Here is a 19320-nt window from a genome sequence, read left to right on the forward strand (position 1 = left end):
TTATGATAATATGCTCACCATCTCCAATGAGATATTTAATGAATCTCTGCTGGCCCAGAAGACATCAGCTGGGTGAGGATAGGTGAGACTCCAGTGCCTCCAGGCCCAGGCAGACCCTCCATGTTGCTGAGTTGTCATCTTTCAATTCCCTTTTTTTCTTTAGGGCTTATACCTGTTCATGTTGTAATTTTGTCCTTGAGCAGCTAAATATCATAGTCTTGACAAGTGTACTATTGTCTGGGCTTTTATACACCTCAACTTGCCTGGCTTTAGCTTAAAGTATGTCCAGGTCATGTCCAGGTCCAGCTCAGGCCAAAACTGCTATGAACAGATCTAGCCATTTCCCAGAAGAGATGACCACCTTCCAGCACCCTTCAGTGTTCCCTAGCACTGCTTGTGCACTTAATATCTAACCTGCATTTTGACTTTATCTGTGATAGAAAGGACTTGATTTCCATTATTTCAATACCTCTTATTTTCCCAGGAGTTTATGATACAATAGCAGAAGATGCACCATCCACATGTAATTTTTGGTTTATCTTATAATCTGCTATTGAATTATTTATTGTCCTCTTTAGTAATATGAACAATTTTGTAATACAAGTATGAAAACCAAAAAGGGAATCCTGGCCAAGATCAGCAGGACTTTCCATACCATGTGTAAAAAATTGTTAAATATACCTCTCACCATTAGGTTCCAGATCTAAATCATGAATTGCTATTATTAAATGTTGTTTATTGTTTTTCATACATGTCCCAAAAAACTTAACACAGAAATATGCTCCCTTAATATTGGAGAAGTGTATTTATATGAACTTCATACACATAAAACCTTAAAATCACCATGCAAAGGAAATGAAAAAGGAGTTTTGATGAGCCTGAAGTGTCATTTGTAATAGATAGTGGGCTAACTGTATAACAAGTCTACCTCTACCAAGAAGAGAAGTGCTAAGGCAGTGGGAGTAAAATCCTTGAGCAGGGTGTTTGCTTCCTTTGAAAAGGACTCTGGGCAAAAAGAGTGCTGCTGGGTGTGCTGCAAGGTGCTCATAGAAAATTTTCCTCTATATCTTTCCATTCCAGGGAAGGATTGTGCTATTCTGAGAAGAACACTTCTACTCTGAATGAACAAATCCGCTAGATTCCAAGAAACATGATCAGTCCTGATTGCAGTTGTCTCAAAGCAAAATATTGTGTATTTTGTTTCTTATCTAAGACACTACTTTCTGCCCCCTCCATATGGAAGAATCACATTTCTGAGTAGATATACTTAGAGGTAGGGAGAAGAAAGGGACATGAAATTGTGCCCCATGAACACGTGCTCCACAAACAAAAGTTCTAAAAAGATCGCTTTTTTTTTTTTTTTTTTTAACAGAAGATAATTATTTTGTAGCATAATTATCTGTATGAAACAAAAAAGTAGAATATTGCTAGCTTTCTAGTATTTTCTGCAATTTTTTAGCTTCCTTTGGACTTCATTATATAAATGACATATAATACTGTTTCAGGGAAGCAGACTGAAGTCACAGTAATGACTTAGCCCCTTTTTTGTCAGTTCCTAGGTCTTCTTTGCAAATGAGTAACAAGAAGATGACAAGAGACTTTGAATGTCTTTTGGGCTCTAATTATAGTTTAATGTGCTTTTTCAGTTTTCTCGGATTTGCTTAAAATGTTGTTATTGTTGGAAATAAAACCTTTAACATTTGAAATCTGTTCTTACTTTAAAAGAGATTGGGTATCATGTATGGCTCAAGTGATTAGGGTAACATTTGTCATACTTCTACTATAAGTCACACATAATTTTTTCAAGGAAAAAAGAGGATGAAGAAAAAATAAAACTTCCTTTGTATTATTACCGTGCCTAGAAATGACTGTGCAGCTGCCACAGAGAAATGAATTAGAAGCAGATAAGTAATGTTTTCAGCTTTTTTTTTATATATATTCGGTATGTATGGTATCTTTTACCTAATCACTTTAATATGTGCTAATCAGACTTTGTCATTGAAGGCTCACCAGTGGCAGCTGCTTGTGCACAAGACTGAGAACAAAGCAGTTACTTATCTCTAGTCTAGTTCTTTCTCTCTTCCACACACATCTATCCTCCGGATGCTTTTGGACTCTCTTAGATGTGGCTCCATGTAAAAACAATGTTGTAAGACCTGATTGCCCTAGCATTAAAAATTAATTTGCTATATAAATTTTAGGATGTCTGTTTGCACAGAAATCCAGTGCTACATTTTATGCTATAGCTAACAACTTTTCTTTAAAGCAGAGTGAGACAGCTCACCAGGGAGGGACTGTTTGAAACAGGCACCTTGTGTGCCAACACTACTCTTACATCTCCAAGTGCAGGAGATACAATCTCTACCATGTATCAGTGTCCCCTACCAGTATTTGCTGGTACAGAGTGCTTTCTGATCACTCCCTCTCTTCCCGTACACTTCTGAAATCTCATCTGGAAATAGCCAAGAGCTGGAGAAAGAGAGCTCCCCAACCCAGATTTGTTTCACTGGAAATCTCCTCCTGGTTTTGTCAAAACTTCTGTTCACATCTAGCATATTTTTCTGATATTAGACTTTAGTACCTCCAACAGCCTAATGACTCCTATCCAAATATAAATTTGTTTTTAGTAACTACCATCATTTTTCATCCTAGTTACACTTTATTATCGAACTAAGAAAATGAGCTGCTAAATATTCTGACACTAAAATTGGATTCCACTCCCTCTCAACTTCACCCCCAGCTGAGCAATAAAACACTGTTTCCTGGGCAGGCAGTTTTACCAGAGGAGATAAAAGCAGCTGTGAAGGTGTGGTTCTGCATTACCAAAGTGAATAGTTTCTGCCTACCGGCTTAGCAAGCAAGCAGGCAACAAAGCTGGAGCACCATTGCAAGCTAAAGTAATTCTCTCTGTCTTTCACAATTTATTTATTTTCTTGATTGTTTAATTTGGACCTGTTTCCCAAACAAGTCTGTCATGGTCCAGTAAGCAGTTGAGCTGGCACAACTGACTGGCACTGTCTCTGAGATTGTTTCCTCTGAATTGCAGCCTGTATGCTGCTGAGATCAAGCAGGAAGAAATGTGCTAGTGAAACCAGCTGATTCTCTGCCTCAATCCAGCCATGTTCATCAGTCAAAATTGAAGGAAGTTTAGTGGGTCATGCACTTTGCTTAACTGAACAGGTCCTGAACTGAACAAAAAGAAGGAGTATTATATCCAGGGGTTTTGCTTGTTTACTAATCATGATTACATGGTGATATATTTGCTACGGAACCTGAAGAAATTTTTTTTTGTCTCTAACATGCTGCACTGATCACATGGAAGCTTAAATGTAAGCTATGAGATCAGTTGTGCTAGAAAAAGTCGCAGAAGTAGATAGTGATTGAGAAGAGTGATTTAGAAGAAAGCATGTTGAGAGAGTAAGTGTTTTAGCACCTGTAAAAGAATTGTGAACCACGTCGGACTCAGCTGAGGATACCAAAACCAAGAATCACCCTGGTAAGCCTGGGGCATGCACAAATGACTCAGTCTTTGGTTTCTCTGGTGAGCCACTAGGTTGTCTCAAGTTTCATTGCTATGAACACAAGTTCAGATTTTTTGTCCCTGCTCATGTATGAGAATACTGGAAACATCCTTCCCAAAGACTGTCAGCCTTTAAGTACTTATTATTAACTGGTAATACAGATAGCTAATACTAAATAAAGCAATTGCATTTATTTATTTAACAACAAGTTACTAAATTTTATATGGCAGATAGTAGATTTACCCTAAATATATTTAAAATACATAAATAAAGTCAATAAATTTGCTTTAATATCTGCAACATCACTAGTTCTACATTGTCCTAGATGATGCAGCCCAGAAAGTCAACTGTAACCTGGGCTGCATCAAGAAAAGTGTGACCAGCTGGTCGAGGGAGGCGATTCTCCCCTTCTGCTCTGCTCCCATGAGACCCTACCTGCAGTACTGTGTCCAGCTCTGGGGCCCCCAACACAAGAAGGACATGGACCTGCTCAAGCAGGTCCAGAGGAAGGCCACAAAGGTGATCAAGGGGCTGGAGAACGTCTCATATGGGGACAAGCTGAGAGAGTTAGGGTTGTTCAGCCTGGAGAAGAGAAGGCTCTGGGGAGACCTTCCAGTGCTTAAAGGGGGCCTACAAGGAAGATGGAGAGGGACTTTTTATCAGGGAGTGTAGGAATAGGATATGGGGTAATGGTTTTAAACTGCAAGAGGGTAGATTTAGATTAGATATAAGGAAGAAATTCACTGTGAGGGTGGTGAGACACTGGAACAGGTTGTCCAGAGGAGCTGAGGTTGCTCCCTCCCCGGAAATGTCCAAGGCCAGGTTGGACGGGGCTTTGAGGGACCTGGTCTAGTGGAAGGTCTCCCTGCCCAATGTAGCTGTTTTGGAAGTAGATGATCTTTAAGGTCCTTTCCAATCCTAACCATTCTATGATTCTATGATTACTCTTAGCATTACTAGAGTATCTAGTGGCTGTTTTTAGGGACTCTTCAGTGGTTCTTAACAAATCTTAAAGCTTTACTTGTTTAGTATATAAGAGTAAAGTCTTCCTAAGGCACAAAGACCTTGTTGGTCTAGAGAAACAAAAACTGCAGAATTGGACCAACATAATAGTCCATTTCTACATCCTCTATGGATATGTGTGTGTGAATGTGAAGAAAGAGAGAGTGAGCAACAAGAAAGAGAATGTTATGCTTATGATTTCCTAAAATAATTTAGAAATTGTATTTGAGCTTGTGGTGATCCAAACTCTCTCAGATTTAATTTGAAGTTTTGTTGATGTAAAGATTATCTCTCCATCTCTTAAATCCATCTGTTTTCATATTTTGTATTTATGTCTTACAGGAAAATAATTAAGAAATTCTTACAAACTCCTCCTCTTCAACTTCTTAAGTGGAGTCTTTATTCCTAGTATACCAAAAAAACCTACTAACGTATTGTCTTGGGTTTGTATGTTAAGGTGTTGGTAGCAGAAGGGATACAAGGGTGGCTGCTGTGAGAAGATGCCAGAAGCTTCCCCGAGTCCAATAAATCCAATGCAGCCAACTTCAAGACAGACAAACCTCTGGCCAAGCCCAAGCCTATCAGTGATGGTGGTAGACCCTATTTGATAACATCTTTAAGAAGGGGGAAAAAAAACCTGCACAAGAGCAACTGAAACTGGAAAGAGGAGTGAGAATATATATGTGAGAGAAACCACTCTGCAGACACCAAGGCCAGTGATGAAGGGACGATGTGCTCCAGATGAAGATTCCCCTGCAGCCCATGGTGAAGGCCATAGTGAGGCAAGCTGTCCTTCTGAAGCCCATGGAGGTCCATGGTGGAACAGATTGCCACCTGCAGCTCCTGGAGGACCCCAATACTGGAGCAGATGGATGTGTCCAAAGGGGGCTGTGATCCTGTGGGAAGCCTGTGATGAAGCAAGCTCCTGGCAGGACATGTGGCCCTGTGGAGAGAAGAGCCCATGCTAGAGCAGGTTTTCTGGCAGGACTTGTGACCCTGTGGGGGAACCACACTGGAGCAGTTTGTGAAGAGCTGCAGCCCGTGACAAGGACTCATACTGAAGAAGTTCATGGAGGACTGTTTCCTGTGCGACGGACCCCACACTGGAGCAGGGGAAGAGTGTGAGGAGTTCCTCAGAGGAAGGAGCAGCAGCGACAGTGGGTAATGAACTGACCACAACCCCCATTCCCCATCCCCCTGCACTGTTCAGGGGAAGGAGTTAGAGAACATCAGGAGTGAAGTCAGCCCAGGAAGAAGGGAGGGTTGGGGTGGAAAGGGTTTTAAGACTGGGTTTTATTTCTCATTACCCTACTCTGATTTGATTGGTAATAAATAAAATTAATTTCCCTACGTTGAATCTGTTTTGCTCATGATGGTAATTGCTGGGTGATTTCCCAAGTATTTTGTTATATTTTCTCCCCCTGTCCAGCTGAGGATGGGAGTCATAGAGTGGCTTTGGTAGGCACCTGGCAGCCAGCCAGAGTCAACCCATATCTAGATATATTAAATTAAATTATACTCTTATTGCATAAAGGCCAATTCTCTGTTGTCATCTAGGTTTTGAGTTACAGAGCTGGAAGCATAGTGAAAAACAGTAGTGTTCATGACTCTTCAGTTAAATAAAAAAATGTGAATTTGTTTTGACAAGTTTGAAGCAGAGAAAACATTAGGATGACTTTGTCTACATAGTGCTGATGTGGGAACAGCAGAAACAGTTTATTATTGAACAGTGTGTTCCTCTTCCCCAGTTATGACTTTACAGTTCTTCTCATCTTATATCTAGTCTGTTTTCTCTTCCAGTGACTCTTCTGAAACAGGAATGTTTACAATCCTTTGAGTTCCTCCTGAGCCCTCAGGTTGTCATGACCTCATGCCCAATTTCATCTTGAACACCATTCTCCCTAAACACAGTGTCACTGAAGATAAGGTAGAGAAAAGAAAAAAATGTGAAACAGGCAAAACAACCTAAATGGAAAACTTTTATTTCAGTGTGCCCTGCTAAACAACACCAGGCTATACTGGTTGGAAGCTGTCTTAGATGTGTGACTAATAAAGGCAGGGTAGTTGACAAATTTTGGAGATGAAAGGAAATGAAATTCCATTAGATAAACCAGTTGGTGCTCTGTTCTTGTCATGACATTGTGGCACTGTTCTTTAGCACAATCTTAACTGTGATAACAGAGCTGTAAAGTGCTGATAAAGGACTTGTATGAAAATACCTCTCTGGCTAACTAAAAATACAGAATGTTGAAACAAAACTTAGGAAAACCTGGTTAATTAAATAAATTAGTAAAACCTACACTAATGTAAACTTGTGTCAATAATTCTCCTGGGTCTCACATTTTAGTTATTTGAAATGCATTTGGCAAATTTGTATCAAGAAGACACACAAACTTGGAGAGCTGTATTAACAAACATATCTTTTATATCTGTATATTTGTTCAAATAAGCAGTTTGTCTTTCTGTCCTAGTGAACATAATGAGTCTTGCATAGGTCTTCTAGAACCGTAACACATTATATTGAAGAAATACCACCTGTGATTCTAAAGGACCCAGTTTGATTACCAGTCTTCTGTTACTGAGTTGTTTTTTTTTTTTTTTAAAAAATGTCTTCAGATGACTTTGCTTTCTTTCATTCAGGACGCAGATGCTGAGAGTTTAATGCCCACTTCTTCTTAGCACAATGATGACAAGATCCATACTGAAATATTTACAATATATTATATCTATTATTTGAAGCCAACTCTCCAGTTGCCCATATCAACTTTTGTTACTAGTTTTTATATGAAATCAGCTTTAAGTGAGTAGAAGAGCCTTTTTCTGTTTGATGGAGAGGAGAAACTTAAATTCATTTACATGCAGACCTTCTTTTGTAAGTTTTAGTCATGGTTTGAGCCTGGTCAGCAGCCAAACACCACGCAGCTGCTCACCCACCCTCCCCCACTTAGGAATGGGGAGGGAATTGGAGGGGCAAAGGGAGACTCACGGGTTGAGATAAAAACAGTTTAATAAGAATAATAAAATAATACGGTAACAGTATAAACGGGTAATGTACAATGCAATTGCTCACCACCTGCCGACCAACACCCCACCCGTTCCCAGCTAGCAATCCTGAAAAACAAAGATGCCACGACCACAATCCCAGAAGTGAGAGTGGGCCCCTTCTCGCCCACTCCTCCTTTATATGGTGAGCATAACGTCACATGACATGGAATAACCGTCAATCCGGGACCAATGCTCCAGCTGTGTTCCCTCCCTGCTTCTTGCATGCCTGCAGAAAGGCAGGAGACGGGGAGCTGGAGAGTCCCTGAAATCAGAGTGTGCCATCAGCACTTCTCCAGCTACCAAAAACGAACATGAACTCTATTCCAGCCTGAACCAGGACAGTATCCACCCCTTATTCCATATCATTTATGTTATGCTCACGTTCCATATTTCTAATATGTTCTAATTAATTACTTTCCTCTTCCTTGGTCACAGACCTGTGCACATAGATATCATTCCCTCAGTCCATGGGCCATCACTGCAGAATGTATCATGAGTTCACTTGGTTCATAGCTTCAGGTACCATCTGTCATAATAGTCCCTTAAGGCAGGAGGAGTGATGCTCAGTCAGTAGGGCGCAGGTGACCTTGGACCTGGCGGGAGAGGGGCATGCAGTCCCTGTTACAGTTGGAGCTGGTGGCTGATGTATCTGACACTGTCTGTATTCACAGTCTGTGGCAGTTGCTGGGCACCAGTTGCTGAAACCAATCCTGACTTTATCCAAGTTCATGTTTTCCTTCATGAATAGGATGCCATTAGCCTAATATGTATCAACCATAGCAGAACATTGATAGGTTTGTGTGGTGATTAATCTAATACAGTTTATTGGCTATTTTCACCTAACATTAATTCCTTTTGAGGCTCACATCAGATTTCCCTGTCCTTTTGCATTATCCACCAAGTGCACCCAGGTCCTTGGGAAAAGGTAATTTCACATATGGGCTTACCTTTACCTGACGTAGGAATAACCCAGACGGTCTTCCCCAGCATGTTTTAAGGTGCACTACTGGGACTCTATCCTCATGTACAGTACAGAGAAGGTTTGACTGGGCAGGGCTAGCCTGGTTGGTAGATCCTCTAGTATTGACTAACCAGGTGGCCTTTGCTAAATGTATGTCCCAGTGTTTAAAAGTTCCACCTCCCATTGCTCTCAGCATGGTCTTTAGTAGCCCATTGTACTGCTCAATTTTCCCAGAGGCTGGTGCATGATAGGGGATGTTTACACAATTAATAACTTGCTTGTTATAGATGACATGAAGTTCGTGGAAAGACTTGTTAATAAAAAACTGAAAAAATGCTTATAGTTGCTTTACTATCACAGTGCTAACTATTTAAATTACAATGTCATGTAACAGAACTGTTGATTTGTTGGTAAAAAGTACATTAGCTCCCCTCTTTAAGGGAAAGATAAAATTGCATTTACTACAAAGAGTAGAATGACATTGAAATATTTTCCTGAATTATATTCTTAAAATGTATGTTCTGTGTCCCATTTACTCATTTATTTAGTAGATTTGTTATTCATGCACTATATTCTGAATGTAGTCCATAAAGAACAAAGACTTTTAGTATTAAATACTCTTGCATGAAAATGACATTATCGGCTGGTAGAGAATTCAGTTATTCAGTACTTATTGTCTTCTGGACATGATCTAACCCACACAGAAGCCTATGGAATTGCTACCTGTTATCAGTGATGTTTTAGATGATATTTGGAGATTAAAATGCAGAGATGCTCCTGTCCTAATGACTGTCACATGTGGGAGGAATTTGAACATAAAGGAAATGGGTTTTTGCATAGAGAGATCTTAGGATTTCCTTTTACAGAGTTGCATAGACTGCTGAGATATAAAGAAATATAATGTCATACTAGGTTTATATAAGTACCGGCCATTTTGAGAAAGTTAATACTCAGTCATTGTCTTCCCATTTAGAAGGTAATTTCTGTATGCTTGTAATGTTTTTCATGTTGAAAGTGTTATTAATTTTAATCTATAATTTATTTTAATTTAATACTTCAGGGAAAATAAAAAAATAAAAAATATGCGTTTTCCTAAAGCTTGTACCATCTTAATAATATACCCACTTAACAATGCAATTTTAGGCATACAGTTTGTAAATCTGTAGAGAATGTTAAGAAAGTTCATCTGTTCTGGAAGTTTGAGATTTCCTTCTGTTTTAGATAAGAAGACAAAATTATAAAAAACAAATTTGCTAATTATAAGAAAGAAATCAAGAAAGAGTGTGAGTTCCAAATGATTGCAGACCAAATTTGCCTTTCTCACTTCATTTAAAGCCTTCCTAAATATTTCCATGATAAATTACTTAATCTGCCTGGGGAATTTAAAGAGAAAAGGAACTGCTGGACAGATTTAATGACAAACATATCCGTATGCGTTTGGTTGTTTTCAGGTTGCAGTGAAGTTAAAGGAAAAGCATATGTGGTACAGTAATGGGCTGAGCATTTGCCACCTTGACAATCAAGCTTGTAGATGATTAATTATGTCTGTATGTAGAATCTTTTAAAATATTTGACTGATGCATACTGTTAAAAGTTTATACAACTCTTTAGTAGAAGGTTTAGAATATGCATGGACATAACACCAGTTCAAAATCTAGTCAAATTGTCCCAGTAGAATCTGGTCAGCCCTCTAAAACTGTTGTATGTTTAGCTGCATCAATTTTAATGGAAGTGAGATTCAGAAACAACACTCTGTGTGCCAGCATACTCTTTGTGAATCATTGAGTGTATCCTCTATGGATACTGCTAGGCTTTTATTTAGGATTTTGTTTTGTGGGTGGAAAGTATTTGAGCTTGGCTCACCAAAATGGAAATTTGTACACAAGAAAAAAAAAAAGTACTAAACCCTTTTCTTAGAAATACATCGCAGACTTTTGAGGTAGGTCATAAAAAGTTTAAAAAGCAACCATTTATTAATTCCAACTTAAATACATACATGAAATTAACAGGGAATGAAATAAATGCAATAATATTCATCTGATTTCAACTTTCTAGCAATAGTTGTTCACATAACATTTGTAACTCATAAAGCTTTAAAGTGTTGTACAAGGAAAGAATTCACACTGTTAGCTTTACAACAGAGAAGAACTGGGAGATTAATTGTCCGCAATTTGCTCTAAATTACACATGCAATTGGAAGCACAGCTATGAATAGAACGAAGAAGATGTTCTGAGGAGTAATCCCCTGGCCAAGTTAACATTAACACACTTTATTATCTACCTGGAGGCATCAGCTGATAAATCTTTCCAATGACAAAGTAGTAAGTGGGAGCCCAGATGGGAATAGTCTTTATCACTTTTATCACTTCTATTGCTTTTATCACTTTTATCACCTTAAGGCTGCTTTTCTCTAAGGTAAGAGTTATCAGAATCCAAAGTCCTCAGAACCTGTGAAAACTGAGAAAAATGGAGGCATTACAGTATCGCCACTACACTGTTTTGTGGTTGTGATGGAGGCACTTGCAATGCCAACAGTGTAGTGATGGTGGCTGGCTGCTATATATTTTTTTTTTAATGGCCACAGGTTTCACATCCAGGAACTTCTGTTACTTTTCATCTTCTTCCTTCAATTTTCAAATCTCTTTCACACTCCCCCTCAAAGAAAGGGAACCAACTAAAGGTTGAACTGTTTGAAGAGATAGAATATAGTGACAGAAACAAATACGGGAAAAGAGAGGGACAGTTATAATAAAACAAACACTTCCCTTGTAGTATTATGTTTTCCTCAACATTTTAACTATTTTAATGGTAATTCATGAGGTTTTATAAAACCTGAAATATCACACTTAACTCCTTATACAGAAAACAAGTAAGATATTTGGTACAAAACCCTGCTGATTTTACTTTCTATTTTAAAATGTTGTCTTTCTTTTTTTTTTTTAAGTTACTAGGTGAATGATCATTTTAACATACACTTCTGATTCTGTGATACAAGATCCTACCTCCTCATTTCGGGCTGCATGATTTGAATTTAGCTTCTTAAGCTTGGAGATAGTACATATCATAGACAGAAAATATTTGTTGAAATAAATATGTTTGATGTTCAAGGAATTATCATTAAATAAGCATTTAGATTCTTCCAGGAGTATACTGAGATGTCTAATCATCTAATGACACTTAACTTTTAATTTGTTATAATTTCTACAATATTAAAATAACTTTTAACTTCTCCAACTGCTACTGAATATATATCTCTTTTGGTAAAAGACATATAGCAATAATTAATAATTTATTGAAAAAAAAAAACAAAACAAAAAGACAGAAGTAGAGACTTCTGCCTGCTTTAAGTTAAAATAGAAATAGATAAAAATAATAAAAAATGTAATGATCCAAAAATAAGTCAAATTAATGGTCTTATCTAAGAATGCATAGCAAAAAATATTCTTGCTCAGTTTATTCCCTTTCTAATAAAGAAAATCTATTAAACAAACAACTACAACTAGAAGAAACAAGGAAACAAACAAAAAAATGCTCACTTGCCTTTTCTAGCTTCCTTTAAAAGGATAAAACTGCACTTTAAATTAAACACATGAAGAGAAATCTAAACTGACTAAATTACTAGAAATGTGCATTTGATAAATGTCAATGCAGTCATTTAAGTCAAACTTGTTTATCTTGTTAGTTAAAACCAAATAACTTTTTCTCTCTCCATTTTAGATTAAAAAAATAAAAAGCCTGAAATATCTTATTTTCCAATTACAATCTCTCTCAGTGCTTGCTAATAAAATACAAAATTACAAAAATTAGAATCAGCTTGTGATTCATTATTTTTTATTGGATTAGTTTATGAAACAAAAAGGGGATGAGTTACACTCACCAAGATATTGAGATTCCTATATATGATTAAGTTACAGTAATAGGTCTGTGAATCTGATTCTAAACTCATAGGATCAGAAATGCTAATACCCTTGCCAGTGCTAACTAATGCCTTACTTATCAGAATGCATTACTGAGTTCCAGATCACATCGGTTTTGTTCAGTTTGCTTTAAGGAAGTCTACTAGGAAACAGTAGAAATTATACCTGGAGAAAAGTTTTACTTAAGTGTAACAATGATGGATGCTTTTGGTTATTTCTTTGCTTAATTTCTGCCCTTTCTCTTTGTTTCTCTTACTTTTTTTTTTTTTTTTTGTAAGTTGTAGACCTAACAAGTGCAAAACCAAATGAAACTTGGATCACGTTGTTCCATCTTATAACAAACCTATTAAAGTTGTTTTGTGGCTTGAGGTAAACAAAAAGTTCAGTGCTTCGCAGTTATTGAAAGATTAAGATTTAGAGCATTAAAACAGAACCCTGGAGATTTAGAATTTCCCATTGGGCGCATAAAATATCACTTTGTTAATGCATTAATCATGTCCCTAACTGATGACATGATTAAATTCTTCTCCATTGTCCCTTATAGCACATAAAACTTTTCTGTGGTAAAGAACACATTCAAAAATTTACAACCTGAATGGAAAGACAAGGCATCTGTTTTTAAGCTACTCTATGTGTAGTTGGAGGTATTGGCAGACTGAGATAATGTCAGCAACTAAACATGAAGGATAAGTGTGCCTGTATGTGTCAGAGAGAGAGAAATAATTTATATTATTTTTTTAAAAGACTGCATCCATGAAATCCAAGGAATTACCAGTGGAGCAGAAAACTCTATTTAAATAAATAGGTGGCATATAGCATAGTCTTTAAGCTCCCTAGTGTTTACCTGAAGATATTTGGGAGTAAGTGGATGGTAGAATCAAGTATCAGTGTCAGTGAATTGTCAGAGACCTGGAATTTTTATTTTTATTTTTTTTTTTTTTTTTTTTTTTTTTTTTTTTTTTTTTGGCCTAGGACTATGTATGCCCAAAGTTTATCGAACTGTATAGCTGTGGATCATGAACTGGTTCCCTAAAACATAATATTTGACCCTTTAAAAATGTTGAGGTCTCAATTTGACTTCTCACTTTTGTCTGTAAGCATTCTGAATTTGACCATCTTCAGGAAATGTTTTGAAAGGTGTGTGGACAGATGTCTAGGAAATCAACAGGTGAGGTTGCCACAGTGATGCACAGGACTAGTCAGTGACTGGGGTTGACATATTTATTATTTGCATTTAAAGGAATAAATATAATTACATATGTCTCATTTCCATTTCTGCAGCTAGAAATAATTTCTCCATCAGCGTGCAGAACAACAGAGATATTTGGGAGTCCAATTAAAAACTTCTGTACTTGGTACCTCCATTTCTAACAAACTGATGGTTACTGATGATAAGATGATAGGGTCCACTGTGCCTGGATCCAGAGTATATCTTTTGGGCTTGAAGACTTCAAGTCTTACAAAATCATGTTAAACTTCTTATTAGCTCAGTGGAAGACTTAAAAGTTTTGTCAGTAATTAGCTAAATTACAAGGATATAATCTACGCTATGCAGGTGCCTAAAATGCTGTTTCATTTTGGTTTTAATTCCAGAAATCTGCATAGCAAAGATGTGGGGAGGATACAAATAAAACAAACAAAGGAAATAAAATCAGAGGATACAGAAGTATAATCAAAAAGGAGACATATTAGGATATATATAGATACATCAGTCTTCCATAAATACATATAAAAGTACTGCTGGGTTTCAGTCTTATCTTTTCTTTAGATTTTCTGAGAGATATGGTAGTCATTTTTGAGTATTTATGTCCCCTTTCCATTAGAGGGCCATTGAAAGATTAGTATGAGGGGAAAGTAATAAATGGAAGAATGGATGTGTGGATGTGAAGAGACAGAAGGCAGTGCAGAGAAAATGTGACAGAGGTTATATGTCATGAACATAATAGTGGAGAAATGAGAAGTAATGGAAGAAATAGATACTGAAATAGCTAATTATTTATGCAGGAAATCAACATAATTTACTGTAAACCAGTGATCAAGGAGAGAATCAATAGAACAATAGATGAACTAAGCAATCACATAGTCAAAAACTAAGATAAACAGACAATTCAAAGTATATAAATCACAGACTAAGTTAAGTGATTAATTAGTCAGGTAGAGGATATAGTAGGTGAATGATCAATAATTAATCTATTCATTAAGCAATAAGCTAGTTAGAGATCCACGCAACTAAATAAACAGAAAATGTTGAGTTCAAAGAAACATATCTGAAAGAGTCAGACGGTTAGAAGCAGAATAAAGGTGAGTTAAACTGCCAAGAGCAGAAACCATCCAGGAGAGGAAGAACAATGTAAAAGACACACAGCAACCATGGTCGGTATGGAAAGGGTGCCAACTCCAACAAACATGCAGATGAGCTCTCTTTCCTGTTGGAGTGTGTTGCTGCTGCTGTGATCACTGACATTAGCAGGCCTTATTTACACATAAGAAGCCACATCCTTGTTTCTAGGACATTTGTGAGTGCTTAGAGCAATTTCCAAACTTGGGAGTCAGTTTGTTTAATAACACATGGTATTTCCAGAAGTAAATATATGACATGATCAGAGGGAGTTTGCCGTGAAGTGATGAACAATGATTTGACTACTGCAATATGAATGTTCTTTAACATTACATTTTAAATATGGAAGAAATTTCTAGAGTTTTCTTCCAACTCTAGTATCTCTGAAAAGTTCAATATTCTACTTTGTATTTTAATAAAGAGAAATTGATACTTCTCAAACACTTTACTTTCATGCACCACTGCTTTTCCCATTGTGTGTATAAAATTTCTTCGAATGTACATGGAGGTATAAAACCAAGAATTGAAGGCATGTGCTGATTGATTTAAAGTTTAACTGGTTTAAACATGATATTTGGAATATATTTTTTCTGAAGAGAGCCAAAATTAAAATGTTTTTGCTTTTATGCCACTTTAATTGTACTAAGCAATAAAAAGCATGGTAAGCAGCTTGATAATCTCTGCAGTGATAGTAGTAGTTTTAAAAGACAAAGTATTCAGAATAGTTCTCTGTCTTCCAGGTGTATCAAATTAATTCTTAACTTCAAGTAAAGATGCTCCTTTAAAAGAAAAAAAAATCTGACACTTTCTTCAGAAAAGCCTAGTAGAAGATACTCGTGACTTTCTCAGCTAAAGACATTTATATTTCATTATAGTATACTGTACTGATAAGTCTCTCGAGAACACTGATGGGCAAAGTATGTAACAGGAATTAATGAGTTAATGAAAAAATCCCATGTTTTTTCTCAGCTTTGAGCCATTCTGCAATGGGACCTCTCACAACCCATCTATCTACTCAGTTCCTTCTCAGAAAGGATCCCTCTCACTTGTACAGAGATAAGGGAGTTTGAATAACCTCTGTATGTTTCATATTTTTTTCCTAGGCTGTACATACTTCTTACTGAATCCTTATTTTGTGAAGTGCAACATCTGAAGGAGGTTTTTTGGAAACAGAGTAACACAAGAAGTGTATGGTCTGTTTTGTACTCTTCAAAATTAAAATATAAAATTTTATGGTATAGTTTAGATAGTTCTATTATTTGGTTTAATGACTTAAAAAGATTAAATAATAGTTCAATGCAATCTCATGAAATACAATGTTTTGATGTTCTAATAGATGACCATAAGATAGATAGATGGTTCAACTTAATAGTACAATAAAACATAGCTGTCTAAGACATACCAATAAATGTCTTATTTACTTGCTGTGACTCCATATGACCATGAGTAATCTCATCATCTGCTTTATATGCAATAAATTAAATGTTTGGCATTTTCTGTGCATGCTGCTTTTGAGTGAGAAAAGATAATGCGTTCCTATGAATGTGCTAAAAAGTACACTTTTTCCCTTTTTGCTGTTGTATACTTATTTAAGAGAGAGGTTGAATGTCAATTCCCTATTTATGAGATTAGAAGGTTTCTAACTTTGCTCACAGAAACAGTTTACTAGGACAAAATACAGTTTTACAATTGGGAAGTTTGGTAGTTAGCAGTAAACCCACTAACTAGTAAAACCACTAATTAGAATAGAATAGAATAGTAATTAGTAAAACCACTTTACTGCTTTATCATTAGTAAAACTAATAATAATTTTATCTAACATTATAGCTTCGTAAAAACTTAACTATGATACTGTTAAATGCAAGAAGTAGTGACAACTCTGGTGACAAAGCACTTCAGTATATAGATTATTCAACACAGATTTAATTTAAGAGAGAGAAATATCAAAAACTAAACATCTAGTCAGTGAAACTGTACTCTGTTTTGGTGTCAGAGAACAGAATGAAGTTATGAATAATTGTGGTAGAAATGAAGTTTTTCCCCATTATGCTCAAAAATTTCTTAACTAATTTTTTGGCAGGTAAGATGCCAGCACTGCATAAACATGTAGCATTGGGATAAGTTAAAAACAAAAACAAAAACCCGAACAACAAACCAACAACAAAACAGCAACACTGCTTTGTAAAGACAATCTCTGCTTCTATCATTCACTCTGATTTTTCTTTCTGGAGTAAAGCTTCTGAGAATGTTGTGTGTAAGCAGCTGTTCAGTCCTTTCATTTTGCTTTAGATCTGGGTATGAAATAAAAAGTGGTTTGCTCATGCTGACTGAAGATTTCTCATTTGATAGTGGGATACCAGATAACCATGCTGATTCTCTTACATCTGTCAACAGCTTTTTGGAGTCCATTAACCAGCTGCTTTTGTTGAGATAACTTTCATCTTTGACAGGGGTGAGCTGACGCAGGCTTGCATGTCACCGCTTTTTCTTTTCTGTGGAGCTGCAGTTGGAAATTCAGTTGCTCTTTCATACTCAAGGACTTCACAGTTTCTTGTCTTTGGTGCCTTCTGAGAGAAAGGACAGGGTTTAGATCAGCCAAAGACCACTCTCCAGCCCACAAATTGTGAATCAGTAATGGCTAGAGAGTGCACTAAGAGGACATGTGTATCCAGAGGCCTGTGGATTCCTTGAAATGAAGATTGTTGCCAGGCCTATTCAGGCAGAGTGTTTTCAGTCTGCCCATATGCTGGGGACATGTGAGGGAGATAGAGCATAGCATCAGGGATCACTTTTTCAGAGCAGGATAGATGGTGTCTTCGAATTTGCTTGTGCTGTAGCCATCTTCCTGAGAACTGCTAAGGGAAATGTTGAAAGTGACAACTCTTTCCAAATGATCCATGATATAATCAACGTGTTCAGTCTCTGTACTATCATGCATTTCCAAAGGCAATATTTCTTTCCGTTCTTGTCTGTGATCTTTATCACCTCAGTTCATCTTATCTTTTATGACTGTTTGTAGGTGTTCACTAGAGTTTTCCAAGCTTGCCATTGGTTTTATAAAATTCATTTTATCTCTAGGCAATTTGCAAATCCAGTTTGAAATGCCCTTTTTCTACAGTTGGGTTTTTTCCTTCTCATGTTTTTCTTAAAGAAATATATTACTGAAACTTGAAATAGTTTTATGCTGTCACAAAGCACCAAATCACAAATAGGTTCTGTTATGCATTGCTCCCAACTGCTCTAGGCTAACTAGCTAATCTGTCTTTATTGATTTTAACCATAGAGTTTTTAATATATTCCTGTACATGTAGATTTCTTGGGAATACTATTACTTAATTATTTATTTGTAAAATATAGACACCTTACCATGGAATAATTTCTTTGTCTTTAGTTTTAATCCTTCATTCAGTGAATGACAGCGGATGTCATGAGACACATTTCAGAAATTTCAAAGCTAGAATGATATGTTTTTAACCTGTAAGTCTGAAAAGTGTTGAAAATCACAAACCACCACATGAAGTGAGTCATCCTTGGTTTATATCAAGACCTGGCAGATACATTATGTAAACTAGCTTATGAAAATGTATGATTGTGTTGCAGGGTCCTCCTTTGGGAATATTACAGGTTAATTTTTTTCATTAATAGCATTCTGCTAGAAGATATAATGGATGTTGACACAATATCTCCTCTTTCTTCCATTCCAGCAGGTATTAAGGAATATAAAGACAAGAGGCATAATGTTTCACATCCTCTTTTTCCTCCTGTCAGAACTGTTTTCCTCTAAACCTTATAAGTACAAAGGAAATCAGTGCAGAGACTTCTTGTGAAAGTCTGCAGAAACCTTTGCACATTTGAACAGTGAGAGAAGAATGAACAGAGCCTGATTTCATTTATTTCATAGACAGTGGGATACATGCACTGACATTATAAATCTTTACATGGAAAAACAGTTTTCCAAAAATTTTATTTACCAGGCAGCTCTGTCTCAAATATTGCATAGCCTGAAGATGTTCCCTTTTGGTTTTGGTCAAATGCCTCTATGCAAATGCTTATAACATGGGGAATAAACAAGAGGAACTAGAGATGTGTGCACACCTGCAGGGCTATGATCTTACTGGTATTACAGAGACATGGTGGGATGGCTCCTATGACTGGAGTGTTGGAATGGAAGGATGCAGGCTCTTTAGGAAGGACAGACAGGGAAGACAAGGAGCTCCATGCACTCCAGATGGTCATTGACACAGAGGGCCAGAGATATAGCTTCATCCAGGGCCCAACTTAAATGCCTCCATGCAAATGCACATAGCCCAAGGAACAAACAATAGGAGTTAGAGATGTGCGCATGCCTGCATGCCTACAATTTTATTGGCATCATGGAGATATGGTGAGATAACTCCTATGACTGGAGTGTTGGAATGGAAAGATACAGGCTCTTGAGGAAGGACAGGCAGGGTAGATGAGGTGGGTGGGTCACCCTCTATGTCAATGACCAGCGGGAGTGTATGAAGCTTTGCCTAGGTGTGGATGAGGAGTCAA

The sequence above is a fragment of the Tyto alba genome, unplaced genomic scaffold (genome assembly GCF_018691265.1).
Source record: "Tyto alba isolate M040663 unplaced genomic scaffold, T.alba_DEE_v4.0 Super-Scaffold_14, whole genome shotgun sequence".
Lineage (NCBI taxonomy): Eukaryota > Metazoa > Chordata > Aves > Strigiformes > Tytonidae > Tyto > Tyto alba.